Consider the following 15,501-nt stretch of genomic DNA (forward strand, 5'->3'; position numbering starts at 1 on the left):
AGACATTGTAGAGCCCGGGCAGGATCGACAGGTTGGAGCAAGCGGGCAAACAAAACGAGTCGAGAGCGATCGTTCATGAAAGCTCGGCGAGGCCTCTATGGGCGAAGCGAAGTGGCGTGTTCGACGTTTTGGCGGGCTTCTGATCAAGGTTGTCGGTCGGCTGCGTGTCATATCTCTAACATCAGCGGTTTTGTGGGCTCACGTCCCGAAATCGTTTTCGTGTGCATAGATTATTTTTCGTATTCATAGATTTGACGAAATAGTGGTATCCGAACGAACTTTACGTGCTTTGACCGTACGTCTGTCTGCACGTCAAAGCTTTTTGACGTACAGTCAGAGACAATCGATGTACAATCAGAATCGCCACCAAGACATCTTGATGGCATTTCACGGCGGCCGACTGCCACCAGGAAACCATCAGAAAGCCGACAAGTGGAGTCTGACTGGAGTTTGACTGTCGGTCAGAGTAGCTTGTTGGCCAATCAGACATGCTTGACGTACAGTCAGGCACAGTCAGCGGTTCACTAGAAAACATTGACTGCCAAACAGGGTTACATTGATGGATTTTTCCTTCGGGTCACAAAGGTTACTCTCACGAGAGTCACGAGGGTTATGACAGTTCCCCTCACGTAACCCCCTGAGGTCACGTGAACCCCCTCCCCCTGAGGTTGCGTGACCTCAGGGAGTCACATATACCTCAGTACCCTTCCACCGTCCTCCTCAAGAGCTGCGCTCCAATCCGACATTACAGGGAGTTGTAAACGGCTTTTATTTCTTTCCACTTCTCATCTTTCGATAGTTGCAGCCCTGACTAAACTGACGTAAACGGTCAGTAACCCGTCCAGTTCCGTGGGCTCTCCCTCTGTTAGTTTTCGACGAAGCATTGCTCCCCATTTTTTCACAGGTTTCAGAGCGGGACAATAAAGAAACAATAAGGCTTTTAACGTTTCGCGACAGTGATGTGACATACGTCCCGTGACTGTAACATCATATACGTCACGTGACTATAACGTCACACACATCATGTGACTCTAACGTCACACAAATCACGTGACTATAACGTCACATGGATCACGTGAGTGTAACGTACACACGTGAAGTCACACCGAGATATGACGTCAGTGTTACGAGTGTTCATAGCGTTACGTGATGATACGTTATGCGACGTGGGGTCGGTCACATAACGTAATATTATGGCAATTCGTCGCAAATTCAGGGTTTTCTGGTAAATTCAGCGGGCAAACGCGTTCGGCTAAATTTAGCCGATACATTTTCTTCCTAAATTTAGCTACGAATGTGGTCCCGGACGGACGCACAAGGTCTGTCAGTTTCGTCGCCCTCAAAATAATATCGGGAAAAAAAAATATCCGTGGATGATCACGTGACGTGATGCAAATGGACAGCGTCAGCTTGTGCGACATTTGGATGATATTGCGTCGTGATTGACTGGACCATTTCCACATACCGACGGCACCAGGCGGTGGCTGCAGGAACTAAAAATTGAAGAAGTGACCTGCGCTACAAATCGAGAATGGGAGGTACGCTACCAGTTTCTTCACTCTCTGTGCTGCGGCGCGTGCGCGACGGCACGTGAGCCACGCGAGTAGTACGAAGGTACGCACCTAGTGACTCGCATACCTCGTGATCAGCTTCGTAGGGAGAACCAGTGGGAACCCGCGAAAAACATCGTAACCTAGCAGACATGTACGTAACGCATTACTAGGAACGAGTTACTTCTACCTAGTAACTATTTTCGGTAACGAGTAACGTATTTAGTATCTTTTCTAGAAAATAAACAAGTAACGTACATAGTTACTTTTAAGGTCAAGTAACGAGGAACGGTATCTCGTTAATTTTGAGGAGTAATTTGTACAACACTGCTTAAACAGTCTTGTTTTTATTCTAATCTGAGTATGCGTCTATTCCGACAAAGGCAGATGGCAACCCGAAAAACAACTAAACAGCATGACAGTACAGTAACGTATATCGCTGAACACTTGAGTCGAACAGTTCGACTGACGTGTCCAGCGATAAACGTTGCTGTACTGAACTCTACAACTGGGAATGTCCCTCAGCCAGCGAACAAAATAAGGTTCGTTGGTTGAACCTTCTAGAACCGGGTACGGACCGAATGTAAACCCGGAGGTTGCTAACACGGGAAGGAACAGAACCCATACCCGCTGTTCTCAATGAAGGCGCAGTTCCCGAAGATTCATTGGGTCTTCCTGAAGCACAACACAGCCGTTCCCTCGAGCGCGTTAGTAGAACGACTCTTCAGCGTCGCCGGAGATGTATTCTCAAGGAAGCGGGGAAATGTAACTGATGAAAATTTCGAGAGGCAGCTACTGCTTAAGTGCAAGGACTACTAAAAAGAAAACAATAAGCCATGAAACAAAAACAGTGGTGCATTCGGTCGTCAAAGTAACGTGAAAAGCAACTCGTTACTTTTGAGGTAACTCACGCGTTCCTTTTGAGAATCGTTAACGAGTAACGGATTTAGTTACTTTTTGGGGGTAACGAGTAAAGGTATTTAGTTACCTTTTTGGGGTAACGTGCACATGTTACCCCAGAAAAGTAACCTAGCAAGCTGCGAGCAACGATGGCGTCGGCGGCGGGCGGGTGTGGCGGGAGGCAATCAGAAACATAATGCCTCATTTACGCAGCCGGTTTTTACCCCGTCCCGGCAATACATGGCTTGCACGTGACGACATCCAAAGAGTGCTCCGATAGCCACCAGAGAAGAGGGAAAGGAGGAGCTCCCCTTTTACCAGAATCCTCTTTTGTGTCTCCGCGATTTTCACAGACGTCGCCATTCTCCTCCCAGAAGATTATAGAACATTAACCCGTCACTCAAAATTCTTAGAAAGGCAGCTTCCCTCTCCCCCTCTTATATGGTGGTCAAAAGTACGCGATGTGACGTCGGTGCAACCCATGTATAGAGCCGGGCGGCGTTCCCGCCAGGGGAGATGGTTTTTGAACCCGTTTCGGACCGAAATCGGGCCACCGGAGCCGATTTTGAGCCGAACGACGGTGTTCTACATCCCCGGCGCCCCGCCCCATCGATGGACGGCCAATCGCAAAATAGGAAACTTTCGCATAATCAGGCGGATTCTCAAAAGTTGGGTGACGATGGGCACGGCCGCGAGAGGCGGGATTGACTGTACTCTATAAAAAGAGGCGGTGAAGGCGTGGAGAACTTGTGATTCCGGTAAAGGCACAAGTTGCACAGCTGGTAAGTACGGCGATTAGAGATACAACCGCCCTTCTAGGTACTTTTTTCCTACGGAGCTGTTGACTGGTCGCACGACCAACGCGACTTTAAAGAGGGGCATCCGTGGCGTCCACCCAAACGTCACGTTTCTCTTTCCGTCCACCTTATTTTTTTTTTTTTGTGTAACAGAATTATATATATGCTGCAATTATGTGTTCTATTTGCTGGTCCACAGCTTCTTTCCGAATTTCTTCGATTTCTCGTGCCGACTTGCGCCGCTGGGCATTGGGCGCTTGCGCGTGCGCAGAACGCTTCTCGGAAAAGGTCCATTCCGGTGACGTTGCGTCGCGTGGTATCTCGCGTAAACCGCAACCGATCACACAGACAACGGCTATCACCAAACATGTTCCGCGAACGCGCTGCACAAATTGCTCGGTAACGCCAGCTTTTCCATTCTTCGGTCGGTAACGTTCTCTTTTATATGCCGCTTTACGTTCACGTAAAGCATGATCTTGGCGTCGAATGCGTTCCATCCTAACACCCAAGGTGAGACCGCCGACGCCTCTACGTCGACGACGTTCACTCTCACGGGCGCGTTTACGCCGTCGAGCAGCAGCTGTTTGCTCGGGCGTATGCTGGGGCCGCCCCATTCTTGCGCGTCAAAGTTTAGAGCGCCGAGGCACGACCGAAGGAACGGGCAACAGAAGGAGGAGAGGGAGCAGGTGGCGAGGAATACGATCACATGACCCCTATCGCAATCGAGACTGGCCAAACCAGGAAAAACAAGTTGGTGCTGGTTTAAATGCGCTGCGCCTCAACCGCGAGTGTTATATGCAAAAAGGCGAGAAATACTGCTGATCTGGCTGTACTCGCCCTCTCCCGGCGCTAAAGCCTGCGATAAATGCGTGCACGCTTCGTTCGTTTTCTGTAACACGGCGCTCGACCAGTACAACAAGCCAGTACAACTGACGCTGTAAAACGAGCCGAAGCAGGAGTTCAAAGGTTGCACCACCCAATACGGCGAACTGCGAATTTTCTTTACTGTACAAACCTACCTTTCAAGAAGAAATTATAAACTGCACGATAAGGGGTTATAAAAGAAAAGCTTCCAAATAGAGAAACCACCGACCAAACGTTTCCTCGATTGTAAAGATAGCTAACTCGGGATTTTTTTTTTTTTTTTTTTGATACCATGATTGAGCAGTTGCAGGTCTTTCATTTTCTTTATTTTCTTCGAGAGAGTATTTCGAGGAACGGGAAAGGAAGGAGACAATTCACCAATACTCCGCCCTTCCTCCTCCGTCTTGAACTACAAGACACTGCAAAGATGCTTACAACTGACATGCGCACCAAAAGTGAGCTACCTGTATGGCTGCGAACAGTGACTGGTAAAAGTTGATGCCTCTAAAACTTTAATTCTCTTAGAGATTTGAGTGTAATTAGTCAGCCGCCGTGGACGGCTAGTGACTCCGCTTTTAGGCGGGTTTGTATTTTTCTTTGTGGAGGAAAAAAATAAAACAAGACACGAAAGAAGAGTTGGTACTGGTCGTCTACTTCGTGATAAAGAAACACATATAACTGCTAAATAAACACGATAAAACCTAGCATGAAATGAAATATTAGAGCATACCACATCAACAAAGAAGCAAACGTTCGCTCACACGTTCTTAGACAGGCCAGTTACATGGTCAAGGACATGCCGGTAATGTCGTAATGGTGCGTTTTAGTTTCAGAGCTTGTTCAGAAGGTCTGCGTCGTGCAGAACTACTCGAAGGGCTTTCGTTGCTTTCTGGCTTTCCTGAATGATTTTCCCTGGGTCATTGTAGTACGACCGCTGGTGTAGCCATTGAAGCCATTCTAGTGCCACCGTTAGCCTGGCGTAGCAGTGCTTCTGCAGTTATGATGTATGTCCACATGCCGATCCGAACTCATCCGGGTCGAAACGGGCGGGAGCTTGGATTGAACACAGGATTACTGGCATAGCCTTCTCTATACTGACAAAGCCTGGCAGATCGCCACGAGAAGCGGCCGCCAAAATTGAAAAAGGTAGAGCGGCAGACAACGGATGGAAGTAGAGCCACGTGACGGGCGCCCCGCTGCGGCGAGACGCAAATATACACTTCTCCCGACACGGCCGGACTTGAAGTGCGCGCGCTGTCTTTCTCTTCTTACGGCTTTTGCAATCGCCCGGGAGTCAATGGCATTTTTTTTCCGTATGTAATTCACTCGCTTGCCACCAGGGGCGCAACCACCTCACCCCACTTCACTTCACTCGGAGAGTCCCTGCTTTGCGCTCGTGTTCGAGCTTCGTAGGTTGTTGTTTTGGCAACCGTTTATTGAACTTCGCTCCGATTTAAGTCATGCAAGGGCTGTCACAACAGCCCTTGATCACATTGTCAAAGAAAAGGCCCTTTTAAGCAAATACAGACGTCAGACACTGATTCTGAGCAGCTGGCAGCGGCTGTGCCCGACTCGGGTACCACTGACCTGAAAAAACTGAAAGAGCCTTGCCCATCTCCATCCGTGACATACTCTCGTCTGGTGTACGTCGGTGGCTATCTGGTGAAACTCATTAGTGAGTTTGGGTGCGCCGCCTGTGTTATGCTGTTGACTACGAGTAACAGAAGTGATCCTCTGTTCGTCTTATTGCAAGGCCAGGATAAAAGCGGACTTCGTTATCCAAATCCTAGGTTCCTCGCACTTCTGGACAACATTGTTGCTTTTTTTTTTTTTTTTTTTAAAGGCTGCTAAGCACCTTCTGCGTACAAATGTGCACGAAGTTCTGCAACTACTTATTGCACCCTATTTTGAAGACGCGCCAATCCTAAGTTGCTTAAAGCATTGATAACAGTCACTCAAAGCGCTTGGCTGGTTTAATTTGCAACAAGTTCCTCAGAATACTTCTGATTAACCATGCAGAGACGGTCACGAACAGAAACGAAAAATCAGCTGGATATATGCACAAGCCCCCGAGGAAACACGACTACTACACCCTCGTCTAGAGCAGCTGACCGACTTCATGTGCGGCCTGTGAAATGATGATGCAGATCACGGCAATAGATAGATTGGGCCTGCTTACATTTCACGAGAGTGTACGAATTATTTATCATTTAAAGTTCCTCCACGTCGAAGGGGTCCGTCTCCTCCGGTTCTTGAGTTGCAACAGAAGTCCTGGAGGTAAAGACGAGTATAGGTTTTTCGCAATTGCATTCGCTGTCTCTACTTACTACTTTTTACTCCCGAATCTCTCGGAGATGTGCGTCAAATAATCACCGTTTTGGGCTTATCAGAAGTGCATTAGACAGTGGCTGAGGGTCTAAACGTAAGGATCAGGTGTCAAAGCCTATAAAAATCTCGGCCGCAAGTTGCGACAGCGCTGAGATACACTGTCAGACGCGCTCTGTGCAAACGGCAAAGGGTAGCTCAGGGGTTATGAAGGCTCCCTACCAGGGATGAGGTGACAGCGCCCCCCACGAATTGCGGCAGGACGTGGCGATTGCCAATATTGTAAAGGCCGTAAGAAGAGAAAGAGAGCGCGCGCTTCCAGTCCGGCCGTGCTCCTCGCGTTACTCTCGCGCTACCGCTTTTTTCGTCGGGTTTGAAGGGACCTCGCCGCTGCAAAAGCTGTGCGCTGACGTCCCGGTTCGCCGAGAAATGCTTTGTGCTACCAGATTCTCGCGCTCCAAATCTGCGACCGGGCACTCTATGGCTCCGTCGTAGAACCAACAGGCTTTGTGAGTACAGAGGAGGCTACGTTACTGGGTTCTGCAGCGGAGCTTCCGCCGCACGCGCTTTGAGCTGCGGTGCGTCAGCATACTCGGGCATCGATCCCACCCACCTCCTCTCTTCCCTGTCCATCAGCTTCGCTGACGAGCGTGCTTCTGGGCCTGCATGGCGTCGAGACTGCGAACAGCGGATTTTGCGCACTAAGTATTTATAGTGTAAATCACATTTTCTCTAGCAATACAGACGAAATTACCTCTGCTGTAGGCTACCCATTTTTTTCTTTCGTTTCCACGGCCGACTAGACGTATTTTGTGCAGAATGAATGTCGATCTCTCCGACACGAATTTTATAGCTGCCTGCTCATGAGGCATGTTCTATGCCGGTAAATGCGGAAGTATGTGGCTAAATTTGTACCAGCATAAACATGATTAACCACGAACAATAGGCCCTTTTCAAAAGTACGCGCCATTTTGTGGTGTGTGCAACAATTATTTGAGTCCCTCATTGTTTGGGCACACACTCTGTGTCTGTACTGGACACGAGCACTGCGTCAGCGTCTGGCGACGACTCGGATCGAATCACACGCTTTATCTACCCAAGAAATGGCCACCGCCAATGTTGTTTGATGGGATTTTGAAGAAAAAGGTCTATTGATGGCCACTCCTTTACTTCGTTTTATTTTTACTTTAAATCTAAACCAACTACATTGGACCCTAATCATGTTATTTTTACTTTACTAGTATTACTTAAACTAGTAAACTTATTGAAGTGGCTTGATGCGAATCAACTGCTTCTAGATGTTAACAAAACAAAATTTATTGGTTTTCTTCAATCGTTGGACCAGTAAACCTTACTACCAAAATAGTATTTCAGTCACGGTCACTAGAAAGGGTTAACGAATACAAATTCTTAGGCATACATTTTCATGAAAACCTCCGTTGGACATGTCATGTAAATTTTGTGAAGCGTAACATTGCACAGTATATTGGTATGCTGAATCGATTTCGTGCCTTACTAGCAATATGGCTAAAGCGTCAGATCTACTTCACTACTGTTCATTCGCGACTGCACTACTGTTTACTTGTCTGGGAGGTTACATCTAGATGTAATATGACTAGTTTGTGCTTAATGGAGAAAAAAAGTATACGGTTCATTTAAAACCTATCAAGCCGCGATCATACATCCCAATGCTTTGAACAGCATCGTATACTGAATACTGAGGCACTGTATATTCAACGATTGTCTGAGGTTATATTCCCCCGAGCTAAAACTGACCGTGAACTATTCCTTTCTACATATACGAATACTGATGCACACTGCAGTTTCAGGAACATAAACTTTATAAAAATCAGAACTAAAGCAAAGTACGGTGCGCAATTACTATCTTGGCAAATTACTAACCTTCGCAACCTCCATCCTGGCTTAATCGATGTAATCGATCATAATTCAAAACTCTTGACCGTCAGAAAACAATCAAAAACATATTTTCTACTTTCCGCATAATATTGTTGTCTTCTAAATTATGTAAACAGATGTATTTGTAGTAATCTAGGTCATATATATTTTTTGTATACTGTTGCTTGTTTATTTTTCGTTGCAAGATCATATGTAGTGTAGTGATCTACTTTCTATTTGTGTATTTTTGTTATTTGTTTATGGTTAACTGAAGTACAGTACCAGTCGTCTGCCTGCCGCATCTGCTGCAAGTGTAGCCTGGTGCTGGGGGCCTGGTCAGGTTACTTATTGTCACTTTTTGCCTCAGCACCATGACAATCCTGTCTTGTCAAAAGTTCCAACAAACAAACAAACTTCTGAGCACAGACCCTCATGGTCCTATACTGCATTCTTTGTGCACTCACCGAGGAGGTGGAAGATGGCGGCGCTGACGCAGGCTAGGAGTCCCACGGTGACAACGTCCCCGAGAGCAGCGGCGATCGAGATGGACACGTTGTCTGGGTTCACGCGGCAGAACTTGGACAACACCACCACGCTGACCATGATGCTGCCTGCGATTCAATTGGTAGTCCCAGACAGCACAAAAAAGGCAGGGGGGAGCTCGGCTTGTCCCGCCTCCAGCGCGGGCTCCCGACCGTCGATAACTAAGGCTGGGCGTCGAATAAAAATGTTTACCCGATTAATCGCCGCCCTTTAATCGACTAATTTATCGAATACTCGGTTTCGTTCATTTTCAGGCGTAAAAGTTTAATAAACTCAAAATTGCATTTTTGCTTTTCATATGATAGACGGCGCAGTGAACAATTTGGAATCTTAAGTCAACCTTGAAGTGTGCAGTTAAGAACAGTCAAAAGGCACCCACACTCACAAATTATTACTTCGGTCGCAGAAGCAAAAAGGTTCGTTTATGTACTCCGGCAATAGAGAACTCCCTCGATTGTTCACAAAAGTCTCTAGTGCGCTAAACGGACACTCGCACGGCGTTGCGGTGGCTGGGACGCGTATAACCTTCTTCACTTGTTGGGAGTTACAAAATTTGCCTCTACAGTTTACTTTAGGTCAAACTTTTACCTAAGGTTTACCTTCATACAGGTGTAATCGTCCACGTGTGCCTGGTGAAAGCGTTGAATATTCACTTTGTTTTGCTGTTTAACATTTAACCGATTAACGGGTTAAGTAGTGTATCGCGATTAAAGCAATAATTGATTAATGGGGATATTAATCGAAGAATGTGGTGAGTATAAAAAAATGATAATTCGGGAAGTTTTGTCATGGACGGAATAGAGCATTTGATTATTTTTGACTAAGCCGATCAAATGTAAAGGATTCACTGAAAAAAAAAGTTGCATCAGCCTATTGACAAAATTATTTCAATCGCAGTAATCTACGATTTATATACGTTCTGCCACATTATCTTTCATATAGCACACGTCATAGTGCAGACAGGAATATTTCCCAACTAATTAAGACTTGCGAGACCTTTCCCAATATATAAAGGTGGTGAAAAAAATAGCTTGTGCAATTATAGACTAGTACCGGTACATCCATTTTTTTCCAAAATATTTGAAAATCTAATCTCCGCTAGATTAGAGGTGTTTTCTGCAAACGTATAATATAATAAAAAGGCACAATATGGTTTTCAAAAACATAAATTTTGAGAACAATCACTACTCCACATAAAAGATAAAATAATTTAGAACATCGACAAGAAATTTCACACTGGGTGAATTTCTTGACTTTACGAAGGCCTTCGATACGATACAGCAAAATACTTTATTGGTTAGAGTTCATATTATGCTGCACGCGGCGTTGCCTTAAAGCTTTTTGAACGCTATTTAAAGAATTGATTTCAATATCTGCACATGAACAAAGCCTCTGATATGCTAGAAATACAACGCTGGGTACCACAAGTGTCAATTCTACGTCCTTTATTACTTCTAGTCTACGCTAATGACATAACAACCATACAATTCTCCACAAAATTAATCATGTACGCGAATGAAACTAATGCTTTTGGTACACTAGAAACAATGGAATATAGATACCTGGTTGGATTATCTAGCTTGTTAAGGCGCAACAAACCACAGCGTAATGCTAAAAAACTCAAAATATGGTTTCGCGTCCAATTAACGAGCAAGAGTAATTTTCCATACGTCCTAACTCTGAAGGAGTGTCTTTCGAACGGGTTAAGGATACAAATTCCTAGGCATATGGTTTAATGAAGAGTTTAACTGGTTGACGCATATACACAAACTCTGCTCTGAATTGTCAAAAGCAATTGGATGTATGTATAGAATTTATAAACTACTCGCAAGTTGGTTAAAAAAAGTACTACATTATTGTTCATGCTACTCAAGAATGGCATATGGCGTACCATATTTGCTCGAGTAATAGCCGCGCTGTTTGTGAACAAAGTCTGTGCGTCTGCTTCCCGTGGAACACGGGGATAGCGAATCACCACGACCGGCAGAAAAATGCAGCGATTTACGGGACAGAGATAACCTCATCACTCAAAAATGCGATCTGCTCCGATCGCATTTTTACGGAGAATCGTATTCTCGACCTCGCTATTCGCTGCGTTTGTTTAAGCAGAACGCGATGAATGGTTGTGTGTGTGTTCTGCAGGCAAGTAGACGTTCTTCATAAGAATTGCGGCTATTACACGAGCAAATACGGTTTTAGTGTAGGGTACACCAACCAAGACGAACTACAGCAAAATGATAGTCCTCCAGAAAAGAATTCTTCGCATGTTTGACAACTTTCAGAGGAACCCGCGAGCCTTACGCAGATGCCCACTCTTTGAAAAATATATTAAAGGCAAACAAAATGCATTACTTTAATTTTTCTCGCTGTTATAAAAGGAGAAGGTGATACTAAACCCTAAGAGTCTGAGCTCAGATCGAAGGTAGGAAAAACGCTCGGAAAACACACAAAAAAAGAACCAATCACGCCAAGCAACACTTCGATCACCATACTTCTTTTTTATTGAATGAAATCGAAGACCAGATTAGCTTCCAATAGACCTCTCTTATATTAAAAAAAACTTTTAGCCTTTCCACCGTGGTGAAGAAGGAAGAGCAGAGGACCTGTAGCGTCTGTTCTCGGCAGTGGCTTTCCAGCCGAGCGATCTGCTCTTCTTTCGAAAGAGAATCTGAACCGCTCGACGGCAGTGGAACTTTAGGCGATAGCGGCTTCGCGGCGGTTGCGGAACCATCGGTGCTGCTGCACACATCGCCGCTCGTTCCGCTCCCGGTCTTCTTCCTCCGAATAGAGTTCCTGTATAGGCTCATTACCCGCTCATTCACACTGGAAGCGGATCCAAGTTCGCGAAGCGGTTGCGAACGCCGTTGTATAAAGATCTAGTACAATTGCACGCGCACTTGATGTCATCGAATGCGCGTGCAATTTTACTGGATTTTTATACAACCGCGTTTGCAACCGCTTTGCGAACGCGGATCCGCTTCCAGTGTGAATGAGCGGTACGGGAGCCAGAGTTGCGCGTTCATCTCCGTAGCGCTGTCTTTCCTGCACGGCATGTTGATCCCGCTTGTCACGTGACTGAATTTTGCGAATAGCGGCGCCGTGCGTTCGAGGCGCGCGGCGCGCTCAAAAGCAAGGGAACGTACGCCGGGGCGCGTGCAACGTCTACTTTCCTGCACGGCACTTGATCCGGCTCCTCACGTGATCGGACCTCGGCGAATAGCGGCGCGGCGGCACGTGGAAAACAGACGCGCAACTCTGTACAGGAACTCTACCTCCGAACAGAGCCGTATATGGGGAGAGTTTGGTCAGTCTATGATTTCGCCGCCGTAACGCTCTCCTCCCGAGTGTGCCAATCAGCACGCGGCGCAGAGCGAGAGACATGAGCACACTCCCGGCTGCTCTCAGCTGAGCGGGGAGGGCCGCCATTTTCGTTCATTTTCCCGGCGGAATGCATGGGATCGGCGTCTAAATCTCGATTATTTCCTTTTATATCGCTGGCTCTGGCAAAAAATGATGTACTGTTATTCCTCGGTGAGTTAAAAATCTATTAAATGAAGTTTTCTCGACGTATGCCCACAGAATTTTATTCAGGCGAAAAAGAAGTCGGCCCGTAGCAGACGGTGCGTAGCCTCAGGCCCTCAGCAGTGGTCTTCTCCGACCAGTCTCCGACAGCGTTGCGAAAAAATGGCGGTCGTCTCCTATCTGGTCCCTTCTTTCTCTCTAGTTCCTTCGGCGCTCTTTTACTTTTCTCCTCTCCGGCGCCTTCGTCGCCACACCCACCGGCCAAACTCTCCCAATATACGGCTCTGCCTCCGAAGAAAGGTTGCCGCCATCTCTATGAGCGACGGCGGCAACCAGTTGTGTGGTTGCCGTCGTCGCTCACAGATAGCGTTAGCTGTCCAGAGTTCGGTGTAGGGAGGCTCTAGTGAGGGTGGGTGCCACTCAAAACATGGAGAGCGTTTGCAATTTGATGGCGGTGCCTGAGAGAGAGGAGTAGGGAAAGGATATGCGCCAATGTTGCCTGCACGAGAGCAGACGCCCGCTCTGTTGAAATTCTGTTGCTCCATGCGCCTTTCCTCCTCTCGCCTCCCATTGCAAGCAACGAACGACTTGGCGCAGCCTCTCTCGCTTCCTTCTCGCTCCGGGAGTTGCAAACGTCGAGAGGAGAAAGCAGGGTTGCCAGACAAGCAGCAACGTCCAAGATGGCGGAATTTACCATTTTTCGCGTTAAAAAAATACTTAACCTATCGCAACAAAACTGGTGGCTATTGAAAAGTAATCATTTATACCTTGTGTAAATAATTCAAGCACCTTAATGGACTCTTATGACCTGAGTTAGGAAAGAAAACGACCCCTTTGCCCCATAGACTCCCAGCAAAATTTAGCAATTAAATGGCGACCATGTCCCGTGATCCTCAAACTAGCAGTTGCACCCACCCTCACTTGAGCCTCCCTAGTTCGGTGTCATCATTTCTAATCCGGTGGTCACGATTTTGGGGAAACTAGCCCTTAACAGCTCCGCTGTAAAAAAGACCTGAGAGTTCCTGGTGGCTACTGCAGAGATGGCAAAATTAATCTAAAAAAGTAATTAAATTACATTACTAATTACTTTCCTGAAAACGGCGAAAATGTAATTACATTACATTACAAATTACCGCAGACTAAAGGTAATGACATTTCATTACAATTACTTTACAAAAGTAATGAAATTACTTTGAAATTACTATTGAAGACCTTTAGGCAGTAATTCGTGCTCATTTTATTTACCGTATACAGCAACACAGTGTTTACAGAACAAGCCCTCGCTTCCCCACACAGTGCGCGTGCAGGAACCAGATCCCGGAGAAGTGAGGCGCTGCGCATGCGCAATGCGGACAGCAGCGCCACCGCGGTGATGTCACGTCAAAGAGCTGAGTTGGTCTATATGTAACCAAACTGAGATCTTCCTGTTTAGACTGCAACAACCTTATCCGTTTCAAAGTGAACCATACTGAACAGTAGTTTGCTGGCGCACACGACAGAAGTGTTAAACATGATGAATATAGCTTCTTTAGTTGTGACTCAGAAAAGCAGTCGACTCACCGGTTTCGCTGTTTATTCAACGCTCAAGGTTCTTAATAAAAGGATGTGTCCGTTTTCCTGATTTACAAGCTGTAGTCCGTGTCAGTTTGTTAAGTTGGGCAATGACAGCTCGTTCTTACAAGAAGCCGTCACGTGAAACATTTCCCTTTCGCCTCCCCCCCCCCCTCCCCCCTAGACGCCAGCTAATTATATTCTCCCAAAAGCACTTACTATACACGGCGAAAACCTTTCTTAGCAATGCGTTGGGGAGGAGAAGTGTCCGCGCACCGCTTTATTCAACGCTCAAGATGGGAGAGGGAACGCGTGCCTGTACCCTCCATGCATTGCCAAGAAGAGTTGTCGCCGAGTATAGTTGACCTATTCTCGGTCATTCCTTTCACGGAGCATTTTTCCCAAACACCCAAGGAGTCCAATTTTTTGCGCATTGTCATAGAAAGGTTCTTGATGATTGCTGAGCAGAAGCATCGCCAGTTGAGGAATGACGCGAGTTTCCTAAATTGTGTTCTTTCCCAACAAACCGGGGGGGGGGGGGGGGGGGGGGAGGGGGGGGGGGCGATATCTGCTTGTAGGTTTATTCCCGAATAAACGTCCCAAGGGAAGGCAGCCAGGCATACCGCGAGCAACACTAGCTTTCCTCGAGGACGCACGAAACTTTCTGGGGCCTTGACAAGGCATTTCCAGTCGTTTGTTGTTCACAATGGTCGAAGCTTACTCGTTTGACCTTGCTTGACGAAAGTACAAGGCTGGGATTTGTTTGTCCTGTCCTCTCGGGTTTTAAATTATGTTTAGCTCATTGGTGATGTGCCCGTTGCCTTGTAGCCCATGAGCCGTTCATCCCTAAGCTGACGCACTGTCAGCCTATGGATGAACGGTGGAAGCTACCTGTTTGTTGGAGCAGTCACACGTCTATCGTTCGCCACGTAACCACACCCTCGTTTATACCCACGAGCAGAGAAAGGGACGGGACAGGTGATTAAATGAAGGCGTTTGATTGGTTCTGGTTAGCTTGCAGCTCCCACCGCACTGTCAGCTTAGGGATGAACGAAGTATAGTATCGTCGTGTTGACGCGACGCCGTGAATATGTCGTGCCTGGAGTTCGTAAGCCTTTGCCTTCCAGCGATGTCTGCACATAAACTTTTTTCTTTCGCCTTTCCAGCCCTCATTTGTGCACCTGTTCAGCTCTTCGTACGAGGCTTTGCGCACAGATGGCCGTCGATTATTTCCTTTGACGCGTTGTCTTCTCGCCTGATGTCTCGCGGCAACCGTGGTTCATGCGGAGCCTTTATTGTCTGTGTTAAGTCTACTTCCTTGTTTGTTAGTGCAACAGATTCAACACTAATGCATTCCATATCTTCAGATAGGATGTGGTGAACTTACAGTACCTCGCGGGTCAATTTGTCTTTGTGCCTAACTAGGATGCTTGTTTCCCCGAATAACGGACTGCATGTGCACTTTTTACAGTGTGCTGCAAGATGTCCTCCTACTGTGGCTCTCGGAGAGTAATCATGTTAGCGTGGTATATCATTAAGGCATCTGCCCGTTT

This window comes from Ixodes scapularis, unplaced genomic scaffold (genome assembly GCF_016920785.2).
Source record: "Ixodes scapularis isolate PalLabHiFi unplaced genomic scaffold, ASM1692078v2 PGA_scaffold2__306_contigs__length_199485367, whole genome shotgun sequence".
Taxonomy (NCBI): Eukaryota; Metazoa; Arthropoda; class Arachnida; order Ixodida; family Ixodidae; genus Ixodes; species Ixodes scapularis.